Here is an 18,906-nt window from a genome sequence, read left to right as displayed (position 1 = left end):
CATACTTGTGTTTGCATTTGCCTCCATTTCTCTGATCACTTGTTTTCCTTCCTGTCCCAGGCAGTCAGTTGTTTCCTCTCTACCACCTTTTGTCTACATAAAAACGTTTAGGATTTCCCCTTTCCTTTCTTTTCTTTACTTTCTTTAGTGCTCTTGCCTATGTTCCTAATATCCCATCTCTTCTTTATTCTTTTATATTGAATTTATTAAATAAGCAGTCTTCATTCATTGTCTTTACTTCTTCCTTTATTCCTTTAATCTCTGCAATATATCTTGTGTCTTACTGACTCTTGAGGCACTTTCATTTTTTCCATCCTGTGATTTATGCTAACTTAAATGTTCGTCTCTGAACACTACTTCTCTGTTTTCACTAGATCACCTTGCTACATCCTAAACATATTTCTCCAAGCTTTTCTCACTGGCCCTCTCTCTTCATTTCCCTGTTGGTTCTGGTGGCCTGTTGTATATGTTCTGCTGGTACACCAGATTCAACACATTCAAATGAGATTCATTATTTTAACTCACTTCCAACCCTGGCTCTTTGAATTGACTCATATTTTTGTTAATGACAGCACTGTCTTTTTCCAGGAGTTTAGGTTCAAAACTTTGGAGCCATCTTTGAGTTCTGTACTCCTATCACTTTAATCACCAAGTCATATTTTCTCCATTTAAATTATAGCTGGTATCTGTGTCTTCCTTTCTCTTTTCTTGACTCAGAGGCCCTTTATGTCTGAATTAGGATACAGGTGGTCTTCTTCCACCTCTGTGCATCCATATTAATTTATGTAAAACACAACTCTGACCATACCACTCAGTGGCTTAGAAAACCTCAAATCTCTCACTTACCAAATCTAGTTCAACCAGGGCTCCTTACCTCTATCATCCAGGGCTTGTAGGATCTAGCCACGCCTCTCACTGGCCCTTCATACATTTTGCACTGCATCTGACCAGAATGCTGCTGTTCGCTGAACACCCCCCACACTTCAGCCCCCATGCTTCTGTTTCCTCTGTCTGAAATTCTTTCTCTCCGCTTTTCCAACACTACTTCTGCCCTTTTGAAAGCCTGTTCATTGTTCAGACTTTCATCTTACCCATTATCTCTTTTTTTAAATAGCCCCCAATAACTACCCCTAACTATAAGTTATTTTTCCCAAAAAACCATTAACAAATATTCTCAGTTTGTAAAATTTTTGGCTCTTTCTTTCTCTCAATCAATAATAATTTTAGTGAGAGTAATGTAATTACATATGCTTCCTTATTGTAAAAAATCTATTTCCACTTTGTGATACTCTAATTTTAAGGTCGATTTCTAAGTTCAGTTTATTTATATAATTTTTTAAGTGGTCATAATTGAAAAAAATTAATTTATAAGTTCATGTAGATCCAACTGGGAGACTTGCCATGTTTACTACTCATTCCTTTTAAATCCACCAGCTGCACAAAAGTGGTCGAAGCCAGCCAATAAACTGCAATCTAGTGGGGTGGGTGGGTGGTTGTTAGGGGTGGACCTTGTAGGGTTAAATTGCCTAGGTTAGAAACCTGTCTAAAACTGGATAATTTGGTTAATCTCTGTGTCTCAGATTTTATATCTGTGAAATGAGGTAATAATAATGGTCTTTCCACCAGGGATAGTGTTGAAGATTGAATGATTAACACACATCAAACACTGAGAACGTTGCCTTACCCATAAATAATAAGCTCTCAATTAATGGTAGCTATTATTTTTTCTTTAATGTTTGTTAATTCTTTTTTTAAAAAGAATAGGAACATGCTGCATTTTCCTATTTTTAATAGGGCTTTAAAAACCAAAACTCTTAAGTTTGTTATTTTAAGACAGATTAGAAAATACTGTGTTCCCATTTTTAGAGAGTACAAATAGGAGAGGTTTTATGGATGGGCTATCATTTAGACATTAAAAAATGACTTGATAGAAATATTTTCAGACTTCTGTTTTCAAGCACATGTTTCTTTCAGAAACCTTTCTCATTGTGACAGTGTCATCTTTACTTTGGAGGAACTAGGGCCCCTGTGTGGGTTTTGCAATTTGCACTGATAGATTCACCAATTTCTTGTGTTCACTGTGCTTAGTGATGTTATCATCCATCCGTAGTTACTTTAAGCTACTTGTTCATTTTGTGGGTGTCAGTATGGTTACATTATAATGATTTATGACTACTCCGTCCACTAACCTGGGCGCACGTAAACGGTAACACTTTGCAGTCCTTGGAAGGACACAGGAATCAGGGTGACTCACGGCTGTGGAACTTCCAGCCTTCCTTCAGAGACCTCTTATCTTGTGTAACCAGTTGGCATCTGGACTGAGAGAAGGCTTCAATGGCAATTCATTCATGAAATGTTAGTAAAATTTGGTCTCTCTCCCTCGCTTGTGCTTTCCCTCCTCCCCTCTCTTCCTTCCTTCCTGGAAGCCTGGTATTACCTTCCATGCAACCTTTGTACATATTAATTTATGTTTTAGGCAAATTATTTCCTAAGATAAATGCATTGGAGTGGAATTCCTCTTACTGCAATAGAGCAGTAATGTTTTCCTAAACTACGAAAGTATTAAATAGAGCTCTACTAACAATGAATGATCAGCAATTTCACTACCAGACTGAAACTGTAGTAGGGTTTTTTGTTTCATTTGGTATTTGAAATGGTAACTCAGGGTTGCTTAATATACATTTCTGGTTGCCATTGTGAATGAAATTTCCCCCATGTTTTTATTTATATATATATATATATAAATGTATATATATATATATGTATATATATTTTTTTCTCCTATGAGACTAGGGTTTAGATTTTTACCCCCTAAAAGGATAAACACTTAAACTTGTATTTTACATAGTATATAGCAATGATTTCTTTTATCCTATATGGAGTTTCTGTTAGCTTCTCTAATAAAAAGTTACCTATAACATTATTCTGCCCATTTGTCAAATGTGGAAACTTGAGACTTAGACGGGTCAAGTAAGTTGACCAAGATCATATTGCTGAAGAGTTGTGGACCTGGAATCGTAAAACTCAGGCTGATCTATTCCACATCCTACACTCTCAGTCATCATGTTGCTCTGCTCCCTTGGACAAAAATAATGCACAGTCTTTATTGTAAAATTATGAAATACAGATGAGCAAAAAGAAAAATCACATTTATCTGAAATTCCACTACACAGAGGGGACCACTGTCAGCATGTTGGAGCTGACAGCATGTCTCGGGGGTGGGGGCAGAAGACTTATCACAGTCTCTGGGAGCCAGAAAGGTTTTGAAAAAACATGTGCACACCCCTCCCTTCAACCCCCCTCCCCCACCGCTCCCTAAAGATGTGACTGGTGGTGGACCTCTGTGGGGTCGATGATGAAGAGGAAGAAGAAAGTATTAAAAACCACAGACGGTTATTCTTCCTGCATTTTTACCTTCTTATATGTATAGTTACAAAACTCAATTAGTATATCACGAATGGCCTTCTGTGTCATTAACCACTGGTAACTAGCCCTGCAACCTTGATCTGCTTAATATTCAGCGTAGCCATTGTGTCCATCTTTTTTCTTATAAATAACGTTGTGAAAATGATATACAAAGATCTTTGCTCATTTGTCCAGTTATTTACTTTAGCTTAGTAAATATGGAATGTTGGGTCAAAGGTTATTACATTTTTAGGGCTCTTGATAACCATTGCCAGTTGCCAGTATACCCTTGCGAGAACCATCTACCAGTTTGGCCCCTGATAAAATCAGAACGAGGGGGAAGGAGAGGGAAAGAAAGAGAACAATTTCTCAACAGGGTGAAAGGGTAAGAAAAGCTAGGGTATTAGCCTTGGATGGTGCTGTTTGAAAGAAAATGGGGCTGCCTTTTACTGGGATAAAACCTTTCATGATATGCCCTGGCTGGGTGGCTCAGTTAATTGGAGCGTCATCCAGTACACCAGAAGGTTGAGGGTTCGATCCCTGGTTGGGGTGTGTACAGGAGGCAACCAATGGATCTCTCTCTCTTCCCCCCTCTTCTCTCTAAAATCAATAAACATCCTCTGGTAAGGATTAAAAACAATGATAGAAGTGAGCTGCATTTTGTCCCTTGTATTTTTTTCCTTCTTATCAGTAGTTTGGGGTATGTGGGTAGCAAAGCATTAAACGTTTCATGAGCTGGCCGGCGTGGCTCAGTGGTTGAGCATCGACCTAGGATCCAGGAGATCGCAGTTTGATTCCTGGTTGGGGCACATGCCCGGGTTTTGGGCTCGATTCCCGGTGGGGGGCTTGCAGGAGGCAGCCAGTCAGTGACCCTCTCATCATTGATGTTTCTTTCTCTCTCCCCCTCTCCCTTCCTCTCACTGAAATCAATAAAGACATATATATATATTTTTTAATGTTTCATTTTGTATCTTTTCTTACAATTGCAGTGGAGAGAGATTTAGAGAATTTATAGGTCAATGTGTCTTTCTGAATATGGAAGTTGGAAATTAAATAGGTATTTAGCCTGCAGTTTTTCTAAACGAATATATCCTACTCTAGTTTAAATAAGTCTATAAAACTTTGAGGTCTCATGTTGGCTGACAGATTTTTAATAGGTGGTTGCTGGGTAAGACCTATTTTAGGCAGAGAACCCTCAGCTTTGAGTATAAGCTTTGGGCACTTCTGTGTTATAAGGTGGTCTTGTATTATATTGTTTTGAATATCCCACTATAAATATAAATATATATGTAAATATATATATGTTTACACACACATATGTATACACACACACATATATAATTTAATTCCTCATAATTCATTAAGTTAATACTTAGGAAATAAGTCAGTGAGCCCACCAATTCATTTCTTTCTAAAACACACGTGTTGCAGAGATCATGGTCTTAGTCTGACAATGAAAATACATCTGTTTCATGTGGGGCAGTTTAAGGGGAAGAGTCCTTACTGTTCCTGCTGGGTCAGCAGTGATCGAGTTCATAATGGGCCAGCCCACTCTCCACAGCAGAATGACCTCACTGAGGTATGGTGGTTCTCACAGTTTTCCTGGCATGATAGTGTTATATTCCAGTGGGCTGAAGCTGCTGTTTTTATTCACATAATCACTCTTACAAATTTCACATTCGTTCAGAATGCTCTTTCAGAATGTTTGTGGGATCCAAGTGGTTTGACTTCATATTTTTTGGATGATATTTGTAATAACACATTAGTTAATGATAAAGGTGGAAGGACTTGATTCCATAGGATTTCTTGGCTATAGCAGCTAAAATTTTAGGAGTAATGCACCTGTTTTCCTTACATAGTTCAGAACATTAATAGAAATTTCCTCTCTGAGGATATGACTGACTATATAGTCAGCAATATCTTATTTCTGCCTAACTACCCTTATGCTTCAAGATGTGTGCAACTAATGGGAACATATTTTCTAAAGTTCTTCCCCAAAATGTAATTGAAATCCACTGTTTAAATATGTTGTTAGGAAAGTTTTACATTATATAGTCCATAATATTTTTTTATATAAAGAAGTTTTAATACATTCTTCCATAAAACTTTCACGGTAGGTCATGATATTTGTCATAAAAAATAAACTTTAAAGCACTTGCCAGAAAGAAAAATTGGTGCTCTAGCAAGCTGAGCTATGCTCATTCCCTCAACCCCAGCCCCACAATACTGCCCCACACCATATGCAGCCAGGCACATGGTTATTTTTACATATAACTTTATGGCAGACTTTAATAATTTCATTCAATTCGATCAAACTTTCGAAAACATAACTTTTGAATTCCAAAATTGCTTAGCATCTTTGAATTAGAACTTTTGGTGGGAAATAAAAAGTAATTTGCCAGTACTGGCAAAGAAAGCTATGCATGAAAACTTTAGAATTAAAGAAAAAAGGCAAGCTGTTATTAAACACTACAAATACGATTGTGAAGCATCATGCTAACTTAAAAATACGTGGGCCTTATTTGATGTAATATGTCAGTAGATGTCGCAAATACTGAAATTTTGGAATTGAGGGAAATTTGACTATAATAAGTTTGATTGTGGCATGAAAAATAGGGTCACTAAGGACTACCTGACATCAGAGATTGTCACATTATTCATTCAGCTAGTATTTACAGCACAGTGCTTAGTATTGTGGGGACACACAGAACACTGTACACTAACCCCTTGTAAAGCATAAGAAATGAAGTCCAAGCCCTTTGTACATCTCAGATTTGCAGATATACTGTAACATGTCATTTATTCAACTCTTTAATGTCTATCTATTTTTTTGGCTAAGAGCCTTCACTTTCTTGCACTGCTTAACTTGATCTTTCCTTCTATCACTAGCCCCAGTTGTTAGCTTTTTTCCTGACTATTGCACAAAGAAGGCATTTTAAGTCAGTTTATATGAATTAATGGATAGGCAGAAAACAAAGCCGTGTTGGAATACAGATGTGTATGGTTGGCTGGGCATTGTGTAACTAGCCAGACAGCCCAACCTTGTAATTTAAATTTGCTTCTTAGCTAAACTAGCACTACTTGTGAGGGATCTTGAATCTAAAATTTGACAATGCCAAGGGTCTACTTGAAAGAACCTATTCTTTGATAACAAAGTCTTATTGAGGAGGCAAAACATACTTCTAGAATATTTAAACAGTAAAAATCCATATGTGATTAAATGCTTAGATGAATGAATGGGTTGAATTATTAAATGCTTTTGTCAGTGAGAGAAGGGGAAGACTATGAGGGACGTAATAGGAAAGGCTTTGTTATTTGCAGAAGGCATGAAAACTGGCTACAAGCATGGTTTTCAGTATGGTTAGGCATCACCCTGATTATTTGATTGTAACTCCTACAGTCCCTATTTCTAGTCAAAGGGAGCCAAGATTTTGGTCCCAGGTCTATTGGACTCTGAAGTTTCTGATATAAACTTTTATCCTATCTGGTTACCATACAACTTTATAAACTCAAGCACACTCTGTTTCCCCCTTCCGTTAAGGTCCAACTCAGCGATGGCTTCTCTCTAAAGTCTTTTTAGAGCCCCTAATCGGAGTCCTGCAGCACTTTGAACCTTGAATAGGCAGCTTTAGTGTAGTCTTTTGTGTACCTATTTCCCCACTGGATTGTGAGAATCCAGTCCTCCCAGGAAGTACAGATTGTATCCCACGATATTTAGCACAGAGATGTGGCCGCTTCACTGGATGCGATGTTGGTTGTAAAACAAAAAATAAAGGAGTACAGACTAAGTATGTTCATAAGCAGGAGCAGGTATGATGTCCCGAAGAAAAAACAGGTCACCCTGGTTATATGAAAGACCAAAAACAGAAGGAGGTAAGACTGGAAAAGCAGGGAAGGGGTGAGATGAGGAGGGTCTTAAATGTCACACTCAAGGATTTGGACTTTACTCTGCAGACACTGAAAGCCAGTTAAAGTTTAGCCTGGTTAAAAAGATGGTTAAGGCCATCTCTATTTAAATGTGAAATTGGTGGTGACCAGTCTAGCAGTACATTTTCCCCTTATTTTATTTGGATCACATAAACCTACCTTTGAGTACAAAAGAGCACTGGGTCACATTTAGGTGACACATTTCCTCCAAACATCCTGGAGAACTTCAGGAAGTGGGGATAAATCAGCAAGGGGACATCTTCCTGAACCAAGTGACATCTGATATCTGGATAGAGCTCTTCTTGCCAAGCTATTAAAAATCTTTCCATAACTTCTGTTAGTGTTTGCTCAGCCTTTTCCCAGATGGAAACTGGGCAGAGGATAATACTAGATGGGAACAAATGTGGGAATTTAAGGTTCCTCTGGTAAGTCTGTATCCTGAAGGCTTTCTGAAAAGCTGACCTGCCGACAGAGGCCTCACTCACCAAGGGGAAGACAGACATTGGTCAGTTAGTTTGATTTTTTGATTACTTGTGGTAAAGAAGAGTATTGTGGGATTTTATATTCCCAATACCCCAAGGTTAGCTCTAATCTTAGAAATCAGAAGGGTCTTAAAAATCCAGGGAAACCCATTTATAGTCTTACATTACGTATCTTATCCTAAACCATGCAGAGGTGTACTTTACTGTCTTTAGCCAACATTGCTCACTAGCAGACTCTTTAAGATTTCCTTTTATTATCTGTAACCTTTATAAAATTAAAATTATTATCAATCTAGCACAGAGATGGATAATACCAGCTCTGGACTCAGATTGCCTGGGTTTTGATCCCGATTTTTCCATTTAACGGCAATGTGGCCTTGGGCAAGTTTCTTAACCCCTCTGCCTCAGTTTTCTCATCTTTAAAATGGGGATAATCATTTACTTTACTCACAGGGTTTTAGCCACAATCAAATGAATGAACTCATTATTAATTTACTAAAAGTAAAACCCTTAGAATAGTGCCTGGTACATAAGTTGCCAGTAAATAATTACCTATTATTTTATTGTAAATGAGAAAATTAAAGTAGCTAAAGGTTAAATGACTTAGGTAGTTATCCAGCAAGTGACTAAACTGAGATTAGTGTTTCTTATTTCAAGATTTAGTTCACTGAGGTAGCTGTTTCTTTGACCAGAAGTCATCAAACTTTTTCTTAAAGGGTCAGAACAGATAATAATTATTTTATACTTTGTGAGTCTTATAGGCTCTGGTGCAGCTACTCAACCCTGTCACTGCAAAAGCGGCTATAGCCCTGGCCAAGTGGCTCAGTGGGTTTGAGCATTGTTTCGTACACCAAAAGGTCTTGCGGTTCAATTCTTGGTCAGGGCACATACCCAGGTTGGGGGTTCGATCTTGTTTCAGGGCATGTGTGGGAGGCAAACAATCAATGTTTCTCACATTGATGTTTCTGTCTCTCCCTCTCTCTTTAAAAAAAAAAAAATTTAAAAAGCAGCTATAGATAGTATGTAAGTGTCATACCTGGATAGAGACTGGATTTTGGTTTAGTTTGAAATTATGAAATATGGCATTATTATAATAAATAGTATCTTTACTTCCTAATGATTATATCTAACATGTTAATCTCAGTTATGATGCTCATGCTAAAGAATATCAAAGGGATTTAGAAAATAAGCAATAGTGTGTTTTCCATTCGCAAAGGGATATATAGAAGTCATTTATTGAATGGTTTGGAGGATTATCTTGGAATTGGCGATCTGAGGTTTCTGCAGGACGTTAAGGGTTTGTTTTATTAAGTGAACGTAAATACAGACTGGTTTTTGTTTTTGTTTTTGAAAATTCTGTATAGGGAAAGTTGTGAGTCAAATAAAAAGCTGTTTGTAATTATCTTTGTCATCACACTATGGGTTTTTCTGCTAAGAATGTTGTTTGCATAGGTTTGGATTTTTTTTATGGCTTATTTTTTAATTTAATAATGTGTTCTTGTTTTTAAATTAGCCTTGTCAGTGAGCCTTTTTGTGAGTGACTGGCCGTGTTGGTTGGTTCGTATTTATAGCTTACGTCTGTTTCTGAGGAAATGACTAAAGTCTCTTGCATTTGGTCAAAACTGTATAACAAAGGACATCTTTGACTCACTTACACAAGGCTCATGATGGAAGCTCAAAAAAATCAAGTGGTTTATGTTTATAAATGTTTTTATGTATTCAGTCCTGGTTGATTCAAATAATCAGAGCTCTGTGCTGAGGGAGGGATAAATATACTCAGTGCCTCTTAGTTCAGTGAATTCCTCTGGAGCAAGTTCAGGCAATACTTTCTTAGAATACTCTTTAAAAAAATTGTTTTCTAATTTTGCGTGCTGTTTTGAATTGGGTCTTACAGAACATAGTTACGCTTTTTTCTTCTCTTTAAGAGGCCTGGACACATGTGAAGTTTGTAAACCTTGCACATGTAGTTTCTGGCGAGGAGGCTGATGGGGACTGGGGCAGGGTCTGGGGAAGTGACTGACTCACAGAAACCCACCGTGCCTTGCTTCATGCTGGAGCCCCTATTTGCCCCCTCTGGAAGATCCACAGGCTCTCCCCACCCTCTTCTTATCCCCTCACTGTGGGTTCAGTCCTCCTCATGGAAGTATAGGTGGCCTGCCTTCCAGGGCAGGAGACAAAGGCACTGGGTGGGAAGGAAGAGAAGAAGGCCTGGCTCCTGACTGCGTGGACCCAGGCTGACCTGTGTTCTGGCACCCGACCGAGAACTCACATTTTCCCATAAAGGCTCCGTTAGGAAGGGTGGTTGGATTTTGCTGCGATCACTGTTCTAGATCAGCTCTGCTATGTTATGAACTCATTGGGCTTTTTCTGCACTAGCTTTAATCATCATTTAGTTTCAATACTTTTATAAGCAGCTCAAGGAATCTCCGAATAAGTTCTGGATCAAAGTATAAAAGAGATAAAGGTGGAATTGCTCTGCCTACACTACACATCCGCTCACTCCTGCCTCCATTCTCACAAGCACCTGTTGGAGAGGGTGCCTACATACTCACTTTGAAAACTGCTGATGAATATAACTTTGCTTTTGGAGCATATGCTAATCTAGAAATCGGGCTTGCTTATGTATGCATCATTACTTGCTTAAAATGTACCCAGATTGTGAGTACTCGGAACAGTTTATTCCCTGTATTATTTATTCTTGTATTATTTATTTATATTACACCTGTAAGGCTACTTTGCCCACCCCTGTATATGGGTCATATATGAAGCCAGCTCTAGGGGAGGCTGGATGGACAGATATGAAGCATCCCCCATTAATGCCTGACATTCCATTGTCAGTAATGCATTTTGTTTTGGTGTTAAGCACCTGCCTTCTGAAGCTCTTTTTTTTTAATGAAAATGTCCTCAGGAAGGATATCCATCAAGTTGTTGGAACTTTGGAGCCAATCCTATTTTTTCCCTACTTAATGAAACATCTGGAGTCACTGACTCCTCAAAGGAGCAGATAGAAGAAGGAAGCTGCTACACTCCCACTTCACAGTTTTGTCTGGGACTGGCCCCAACTATACATACGTTTGAAAAGCACATGTATTTCTAGTATTTCTAGTATTTAACTTGGAGATACTTTGCTTTCTCGTTTAGATTGAGGTAGTTCTGAGGTATCTGAAGTGTGAGCACCTCAAAAGGAACTCACAGATCCTAAATATCCCTTTCCTACCAAAAAGTATTTTATTGATGTAATGGTGGAGATCTACAAGCCCATATATATAGTAATGGGAATTTTTTCCAAGTATATATTATTCAAAAGAGATAAGGGAATCAATCAGAAACTCAAGTTTTAAAAACAGTGTATATGTTTCTGCATATTGGCTACTTACTGTTCTTGCTGGACAAGAAAATAATAAATTCATTTTTTAAAATCTTAACAACTAAATATTGTAAAACAATGGTTTATTCATTTACTCAACAAACATTCATAGAGTACCTAACATGTACCAGGTGCTTCGGGCTATAAATTTAGTGATGATGGTTTTAGCAGAAACTCAGGCTTAGGAATATTTGAGGTTGTCGGGTAACTGAGGAGGTAAGGAAGGGTGAGAGGGAGGCTGCTGGATGGGCAGGAGGAAGGAGGAGGAGGGCGTGGGGAGGGGGGAACGGCAGGGGGTAAGTGGAAGGCGAAGCAGTTAAATCTCTCGGGCCTCGACACATTTTCTTTATTTAATTACACATGTGTTATCTAGTTTGATGTTCTTTGCTTATACAACAACTTACCATCTATGGATTATATTTTTTTCTGGTGTGGCATAATTTCAAATTAGTTTTAATTGACCTTCTCTATATTTCTTTCTTTCCAGTATTAAAGAACTTTATGGATCAGTTTGCTAATAAGTACATGCAAGATTTGAAGAGCTGAAGAAGAAATCAGTATTAAACCTTCCTTTTTAATGTAAGTAAACTCTTCTTCACCGTGGCTCATTTCGGACCTTTAAAGCCTGCAATTACCTTTCTGTATCCTCGGTGTGTGAATGTTTTCCCAGTAGTAAAGTTACTTGACTATGTCAGTCTACTCATTATGTCTGTGAGAATTTATGACCCACCCCCTTTAAAATTTTTTAATTCTAAAACTAATATGACTAACATAAGTGGCTGTAGGATTTAGGCATGTCGTGACAGTCAGTGAACAAATCATTTTTTGGCACTGAGAAGGAGAACACAGACCTGGTAGCACATAAAAAGCACCGCCTTCTCCTCAAATCCTTTATTGCCCTTTGTCTCAGACCATCGCAGTGCCCCATCGAAGCAGCGAGAATCGTCGGTCCCTATGGGCTTAGAAAAATGAGGTGTTTTCATACAAGCTTATTTACTCCTTTCCTCCCTGTTTCTTTTGCTCAGTAATAATAATGATATTTAATTATTTATTGAACCTGTATTAAGTGGCAAGCATTTGACTAATTCAATTCAGTTTTCATTCAACGACTACTTTCTTTGCATGCTTGCCACATGCCAGACACCATTACCTTATGTTATCCTCCTGCCAACATCGCAGAGTACGAGTTAATATTTTAGTGATCTAGGTGAGGATACTGAGATTCAGAGAGCGGTGAGGAACGTGCTGATGGTCGCACAGCCAGTAAGTGGCAGAACATGGGGTGTGAGCACAGCACTGCCTGACTTTCTCATTTACCACATCCTAAATAGTGTTCGAAGCTTTTTCTGGCGCATCTGTCGGTAGGAGACTGGAAACTTCTGGGTTGTGTTCTTAATAAGAATGTGATCCTAATCCTTCTAAACCGGGGCTGTAGTCACAACAAGGATTGAAGTTAGAGAAACATCCTCCCATGTTTGAGAGGTAGCTTTGGTACCTGGTTGGGGACTTAAGAGATCTAATGTTCAGTCCCAGCTTTTCCTTGGATTTCCTGTGTCCTTGAGACATTTAACCTCCATGGGAAATAATTACTCTTATGCCAGTCAAGGAGAGCAGAACAGATGTTCCCCAGGATCTCTTTGAGTCAGCTTTTTATCAAAATATCTTATACACAGAGGAAAGATCGCAAATCATAAGTGGATGGCCTGCTGGAATAATTGTGACAACCTGGACACGCCTGTATAACAGCACGTGGATTAACAGAAAACTACCAGCACCCCAGAACCCACTCTCCTAATGCTCCCAGGAATAACCTATTTCCCGATTTCTAATGCCATTGATTGGTTAGTTTGGCTATTTTAAAAGTTTATGTAAATAAAATCATACCATATATATTCTTTTGTTTCTGGCTTAATTTCCTTATTATGTTTGTGGAATTTATCTGTGATATTTCATATAGTTTATTTCTTTTTCATTTTCCTTGCTATTATGGTATTCAATTATCTGTCTTTCACAGTTGGTGGATATTTAGGTAGTTTTCTGGTTTGGCTATATTAGAAATAGTGCTCCATTAAATATTTTTGTGTGTATCTTTCAGTGATGATTGTATTTTGTTTGTTCAGGGACCACTCAGTAATTTAGATTCTGTGGCTTTGCGGAGTGATGCTGATGTAAACACCTGTGAAAGCAGACAAGTTGATTTTAGGTAGGCAGGTGACTTGTCTATCTCAACAGGATGTTCTAAGCATGCTAGTTAGAAAGAGGAAGATGTTTCACAGATCACTTTGGGCATTTGGCCAGGTGGAAGGCCTCTCTGATACGTATATGGTATGGTAAGCCTTGCTTCCCTGACGCAGAAGAGCTTTGGTTGGGTATAAGAAAGGATTACAGAGAGGAAGAGAAAATAGACCCAGAAGAAAGAGATGTCTGGGCTCTCCTAGAAATGATCAGGATATTTCACCAGTCAGAGCAAGAGCCTGGAAAAGTGACAGCCGAGAGGAAGAATCAGTTTACGGTACCTGAAGAGTGTAAGAAGATGAACAGAGAAATAAAAATTGATCTGAGCAGGCAGGCTGGTTCTCAGAAGGAGCTCTCAGAGCATTTCCTGAACAAATTTACTAAGGTTAACTTTTGTTTCAAGGGGGGCTTGGAAAATCAGTATCTAAACTGTGGATCTTGAAGCCAAGAATAAACTTAATAAAATTGCTAAACTAGGGAAAATGTATTTTTTAAACAATTACAGGATGTGAGTGTGTGGGCTTTGCTGTGAGACTGTTCTGCATTCAGATCATGGCTCTACCTCTACCTTTTCCCATGATCCCTCTGGGTCCACCTTCTCATTTGTAAAATGAGGATTTTAATATGCCTACCCTGTAGGTTTGCTGTGACAATTTACCACATTAGTGTCAGCAGTGGCTTTTGGGCACATTGCCCTAGCACTAAAAATAGCCATTATTCTTATTATTTTTCTGATCTTATTGCTAATATCACCTGTTTGACTCTGTATCTGATTTTACAGGAGTTTTCAGATCTCTTCTTAAAAAATATGAGATAAGCTTAGTTTCTTTTTTTAACCGTATTGAACACTAACAAAAATATTTTCCTACTTGCCCCATGTTAAGCTGAAACTCAGAGCACAGATGAAAGAAGCAGTTGTCCATGTGTCCCTTGCATGTCCCTCCCCAAAGTGAGTGGTGAAGACACTCTTGGTTTTGGGAACTGCTTTACTTGATTAGTTGAAGAAGAGGCCAGTGGAGCTGAGATTCTTGGGAAAGTTGGGTCATTTTGCATAGAGGAAAATGATAATTTTGTATATTATACTCTCAACTCTTGCCAGACATTTTGCAAACAAGTGTTCTTATTTTCTAGGGGCCTTCAGGGAGTGGCTATGTGGGTGATTCACTACAGACTACAGCCATTATAGGGTGTCCATTCCAACTGGTCAGTGACATCTTGCCACCTGTTAGCAAATTCTGAAATAGCTCTTGGGGCATATAGTGTAGCTTAAGCTTGATTTTGCTCTCAATGGGATTACAGTCTAACAAATGAATAATCTTGTGTTCTAAAGAGGAAACTGGGAGAGTGACTTGAGTCGAAGAGAACATTTGACCCAAGACTCTGAAATTCTAGTTCTGACTTCTCCGTTAACTAGCCATGGAGCTTCAGGTTATAGTGTTCATCCTGGGCTTCTCTTTCCTCATATGTAAGTTAGTTTAGACTGGGACTTTGCAGCAGAGGAGGATTCTGTGAATCCTCTGAATGGAATACTGAGTTTTGCATATATATGTGGTTTTCTAAATGCTAGATTCTTTCACAGGTTTTATCTCAAGTCAAAACTTCTTGTGACAACAGATTTTAGTACTTATGATAGTGGGGGAAGAAATAGCTGTTTATTTATTTATTTAAATATTTTTATTGATTTTTAGAGAGAGAGGAAGGGAGAGGGAGAGAAACATTGATGAAAGAGAGAAACATCTATCGGCTGCCTCCTGCATGCCCCCTACTGGGAACTGAGCCCTCAACCCGGGCATGTACACTGACTGGGGAATTGAACCAGTGGCCTCTCGGTGCACACGAGGACGCCTAGCCAACTGAGCCACAGCAGCCAGGGCTCAAACATTCTTTATTCTAGGCAATTCATACTAGAAAATCTGAAAACACTTGGGGATGACAATCTTACTTGGACTTTTGTGTCACATAGTTGGTTTCATTGGTTCATTATAACTTGATACAACACATAAATTAATTTCTTTTTATCATGAAACTTACACTAGATTTCTTTTTTTTAAATTTAATTTCTATTTGCCTCAACTTTTTAAAAAATGATTTTAGAGAGAGGGAGAAAGAGATACAGACATCGATGTGAGAGAGAAACATGATCAGTGGCTTCCCACATGCACCCAGACCTGGGATTGAACCCACAACTCGGGGTCAACCCGAAATCTGGGTATGTGCCCCAACCGGGAATTGAACCTTTTGGTGTATGCAGGCCAAGGTGAAGCTAGCAGTCTCTTCTCGGTTGCTTTGTTTTCTGCTCACTTCTTTGTAAATTTGCAGTCAGTGACTTTGATTTTCCTTTCCCCCTTAATGCAGATATGTAAGCATATAGCTGCAGACAGAGAGAAAGGAAATGTTTACACATTTAGCAAATAAATAGTCAAAACGTGTGGGGGTGTGGGGGTGAGCACACACCAGCTCTATAACCGGAGAGGTGGTGTGCTTTTCTCTCAAGTTGCCATGGACTTATGCATTTAATTAGGACGCCTTGGCATCTCTGATGGCACTCAGTTATGTCGTCTCAGCAGTGTTTTAAGAAGGAGGGAGAGGTTTCAAGGGAATTTTGACTCTCGGTGGACGTGTGGTCTGTATTATGGTATTCTTGGGAAATCAGGGGTCTGGCACCAGAATGCCGATTAGCCAAGGCTCCCCATTGCTTCTGGAGTGAAGAAGTGGGAGAAGGGATTTCAGTAGTTCTTAAATTATCATTTAGCAGTAGCTCAAGGGTTGTGCATCATAATCAAAGAAGTGAGATTGGGGCCCCAGGATGTGTGCTATGTTCCTTGCTTGCCCTAATGCTGCCCTCTCCTCAAATCACAGCCCAGAGCTGGTTCAACCAAGAGGAGACTCAAATTAAGGGTGTGGCAGTTTACAGCCATTGTAGCAGGATTCATTTAGTCTTTAGGGAAAAAATAATATATACTATCTATTTAGAAATTGTGGCAGCTTTCAGAGCTTGAAATATCCTTGAGAGTCTCCTGTGACTATTATGTTGAACTGAGAGGTAATCGCTTGCCAGTGACTGACTCCTAAGTATAGTACAATAATTGTTTTTGTCTTCTGTGTTTCAGTTTATATTTCAAAACAAGTTTTCATTGTATGACCAGCTTTTCTCATTTGTATGTTTGTTTTTACTTTATTCCTTTACCTTCATGGTAGTAATTATGTGCTTGGCTCCAGATACATAGGCCATTTGACACTGTGACACTGTGATATTAAGAGATTTTAGAAGAAAAGGTCATCAGCTGTCTTTCTGGGCTATTCTGAGCATTTTGTACTATATTTATTTTGAATCCAGCTTTTCTTGCCTTTGATTAGCTGTTCCTGTTCCTTGCCTTGGCCTCTCATCTTGCTTGGAAGCTTTTCAATAGTAATTGGATGACTGCTTTGTTCAACAAGTAAACACAATCTCAGCTTTGGGAGGGAGTCAAGAAGACAGGATGGAGCTCACCATTAATGCTTCGGGTTCCAGTGTGTGGAATTCCTGGAGCAGGGAAGCCGCCTTCCAATACGCTGCTGTCTGAAGGTGTTTCCTGCTTCAGGACATTCACTTTTACAAAGGGCAGCGTGTTTCCTGAGGCATTCTTGAAAGTTTTGGATGATTTGGTGGGATTTAAATTGTCTTATTTATATATTTTTAGAAATTAAAGAATGGATGATTTGCTGAGAAAAGTTGACTTTTTGTCTTCACAGTCTAAATTGGTCTTGCCTGTGGTTTGGCATATAACACACCTTTCAGAGGCCTTACACCCAGCTTGGACTTCCTGTGTTGTTGGGGGAGATAAAAACCAAGTATTGAACAGGAAAGAAGTGGCCCTCAAGAAGCAGCAGAACTGCCCTGGCTGGTGTGGTTCAGTTGGTCGGGCCTCATCCCGTGCCTGTTTGATTCCTGCTCAGGGCACATGCCCAGGTTGTGGGCTCCTTCCCCAGTAGGGGGTGTGCAGAAGGCAGCCGATCAATGTTCTGCTCTCATAATTATGTTTCTCTTTCTCTCTCCCTCTCCCTTCCTCACTCTCTAAAAATCAATAAAAATCTATATTTTTAAAAGTAGCAGAACTTCAAGCATATGACTTCTCCCAGGAGAGAACAGCAACACCCCAGAGTGCCCATTTACATTGGCCCACAGCACCCCCTGGCCTGTTGACCCCTCTCTTCTCCTTCCTCCCCTTGTTAGCCAGCAGAGCAGTGAGCGCCTTCGTGAAACTGTGTGAGTGATTCTAAAGGGACAGAAAATACTAATTCTATCAAAGTGTTGCAGGACCCAGAAAGTGACTTCTGCTTCAAGTGGAGCTGAAAAAATCAGTGTGTTATGGTTGGTTCTTTGCATTCTTTACCTGATATAGTCGATTCTCGTTATCATTTCTATAGTTTCCGTCCACACTGAGTTAGTGAATACTGAATCACTGCTCCTAGGGCATGTACAGGCTTAGGTTCCTGTGAGCTTTTGCCACCACATTTTCTCAACTGACCAATATATAGCCTTGTTTCTGTTTAAAGGCACCCTATTTAATATTAGCAACTCATTAACAATGAACTCATGATACTATAAGTCATGCCTGAACAAGGCTTATCTAATATGCATTTTCTCTGCAAGGCACATCACAACTTTCTTGCATTTAGGAACACTAGACAGCATTTCAGCCGTATGCTTTGGGGCCATTAAAATTTTTTTTTTTAATTTATATTTATTGTTGAAAGTATTACAGATGTCCCCCCCTTTTGATCCCCTCCACCCCACATCTGCCCTGCCCCAGGCCTTCCTCATACTATTGACTATGTCCATGGGTTATGCATTTATGCATATAAGTTCTTTGATTAATCTCTCTCCCACCCACTCCCCCACCCCCGCCTTCCCTCTGAGATTCATCAGTCTGTTCCATGCTTCTATATCTCTGGTTCTATTTTGTTTATCAGTTTATTTTGTTCATTATATGAGTGAGATCATATGATACTTGTCTTTTCTCTGACTGGCTTATTTCTCTTAGCATAATACTCTCCAGTTCCATCCACGGTGTCCTGTGGGACCATTTTAAACATCGAAATCACCAACAAAAGGCATAAAAATGTGAGAAACAAGGACAGTTGTTTATAGTATGGAAGCAGAGCTGAAATTAGAAGGCAGGGCATCACCTTGTTTGACTTCAGGTGGGACCATGCTCATGGGCAACTCAGATTTTTTGCTGCCTTGTATATATTCATGAATGACCACGAAAGCACCATTTTGAGGTTACAAATAAATTTTAGTGAGTAGGCATATTCATAAATATTACTGTATAATACAATATAATCCCAATTATTGTGGCAGGAACCTCCCTCAGCCCCAGCTCTACAGTTCATGTAGAAAACTAATCATTTAAGGTAAAAATGAGTTACACGGTGGTGACCAATATCCAGAACACATTTTTAAACAGCCTCATGTAAGGTGAAGACAGTCAAGGAGAACTTTCCCAA

General features: G+C 39.0%; 1 protein-coding gene across 5 annotated transcripts in view; it reads left to right on the top strand.

Annotated features, from left to right (window-relative positions):
• PPFIBP1 (PPFIB scaffold protein 1) overlaps positions 1–18,906 on the top strand; it is a 156,964-nt gene that overhangs the window by 38,034 nt on the left and 100,024 nt on the right. For all 5 annotated transcript variants that reach the window (XM_016199107.2, XM_016199106.2, XM_016199105.2 and 2 more), the window contains exon 2: positions 11,669–11,760. The gene's annotated coding sequence lies outside the window, so the exon portion shown is untranslated. The remainder of the gene's footprint in view (positions 1–11,668; positions 11,761–18,906) is intronic.

Source organism: Miniopterus natalensis, chromosome 2, assembly GCF_054644295.1.
Source record: "Miniopterus natalensis isolate mMinNat1 chromosome 2, mMinNat1.hap1, whole genome shotgun sequence".
Classification (NCBI taxonomy): domain Eukaryota; kingdom Metazoa; phylum Chordata; class Mammalia; order Chiroptera; family Miniopteridae; genus Miniopterus; species Miniopterus natalensis.
The sequence above is the reverse complement of the archived record's forward strand: the minus strand, read 5'-3'. Positions and strand labels throughout refer to the sequence as shown.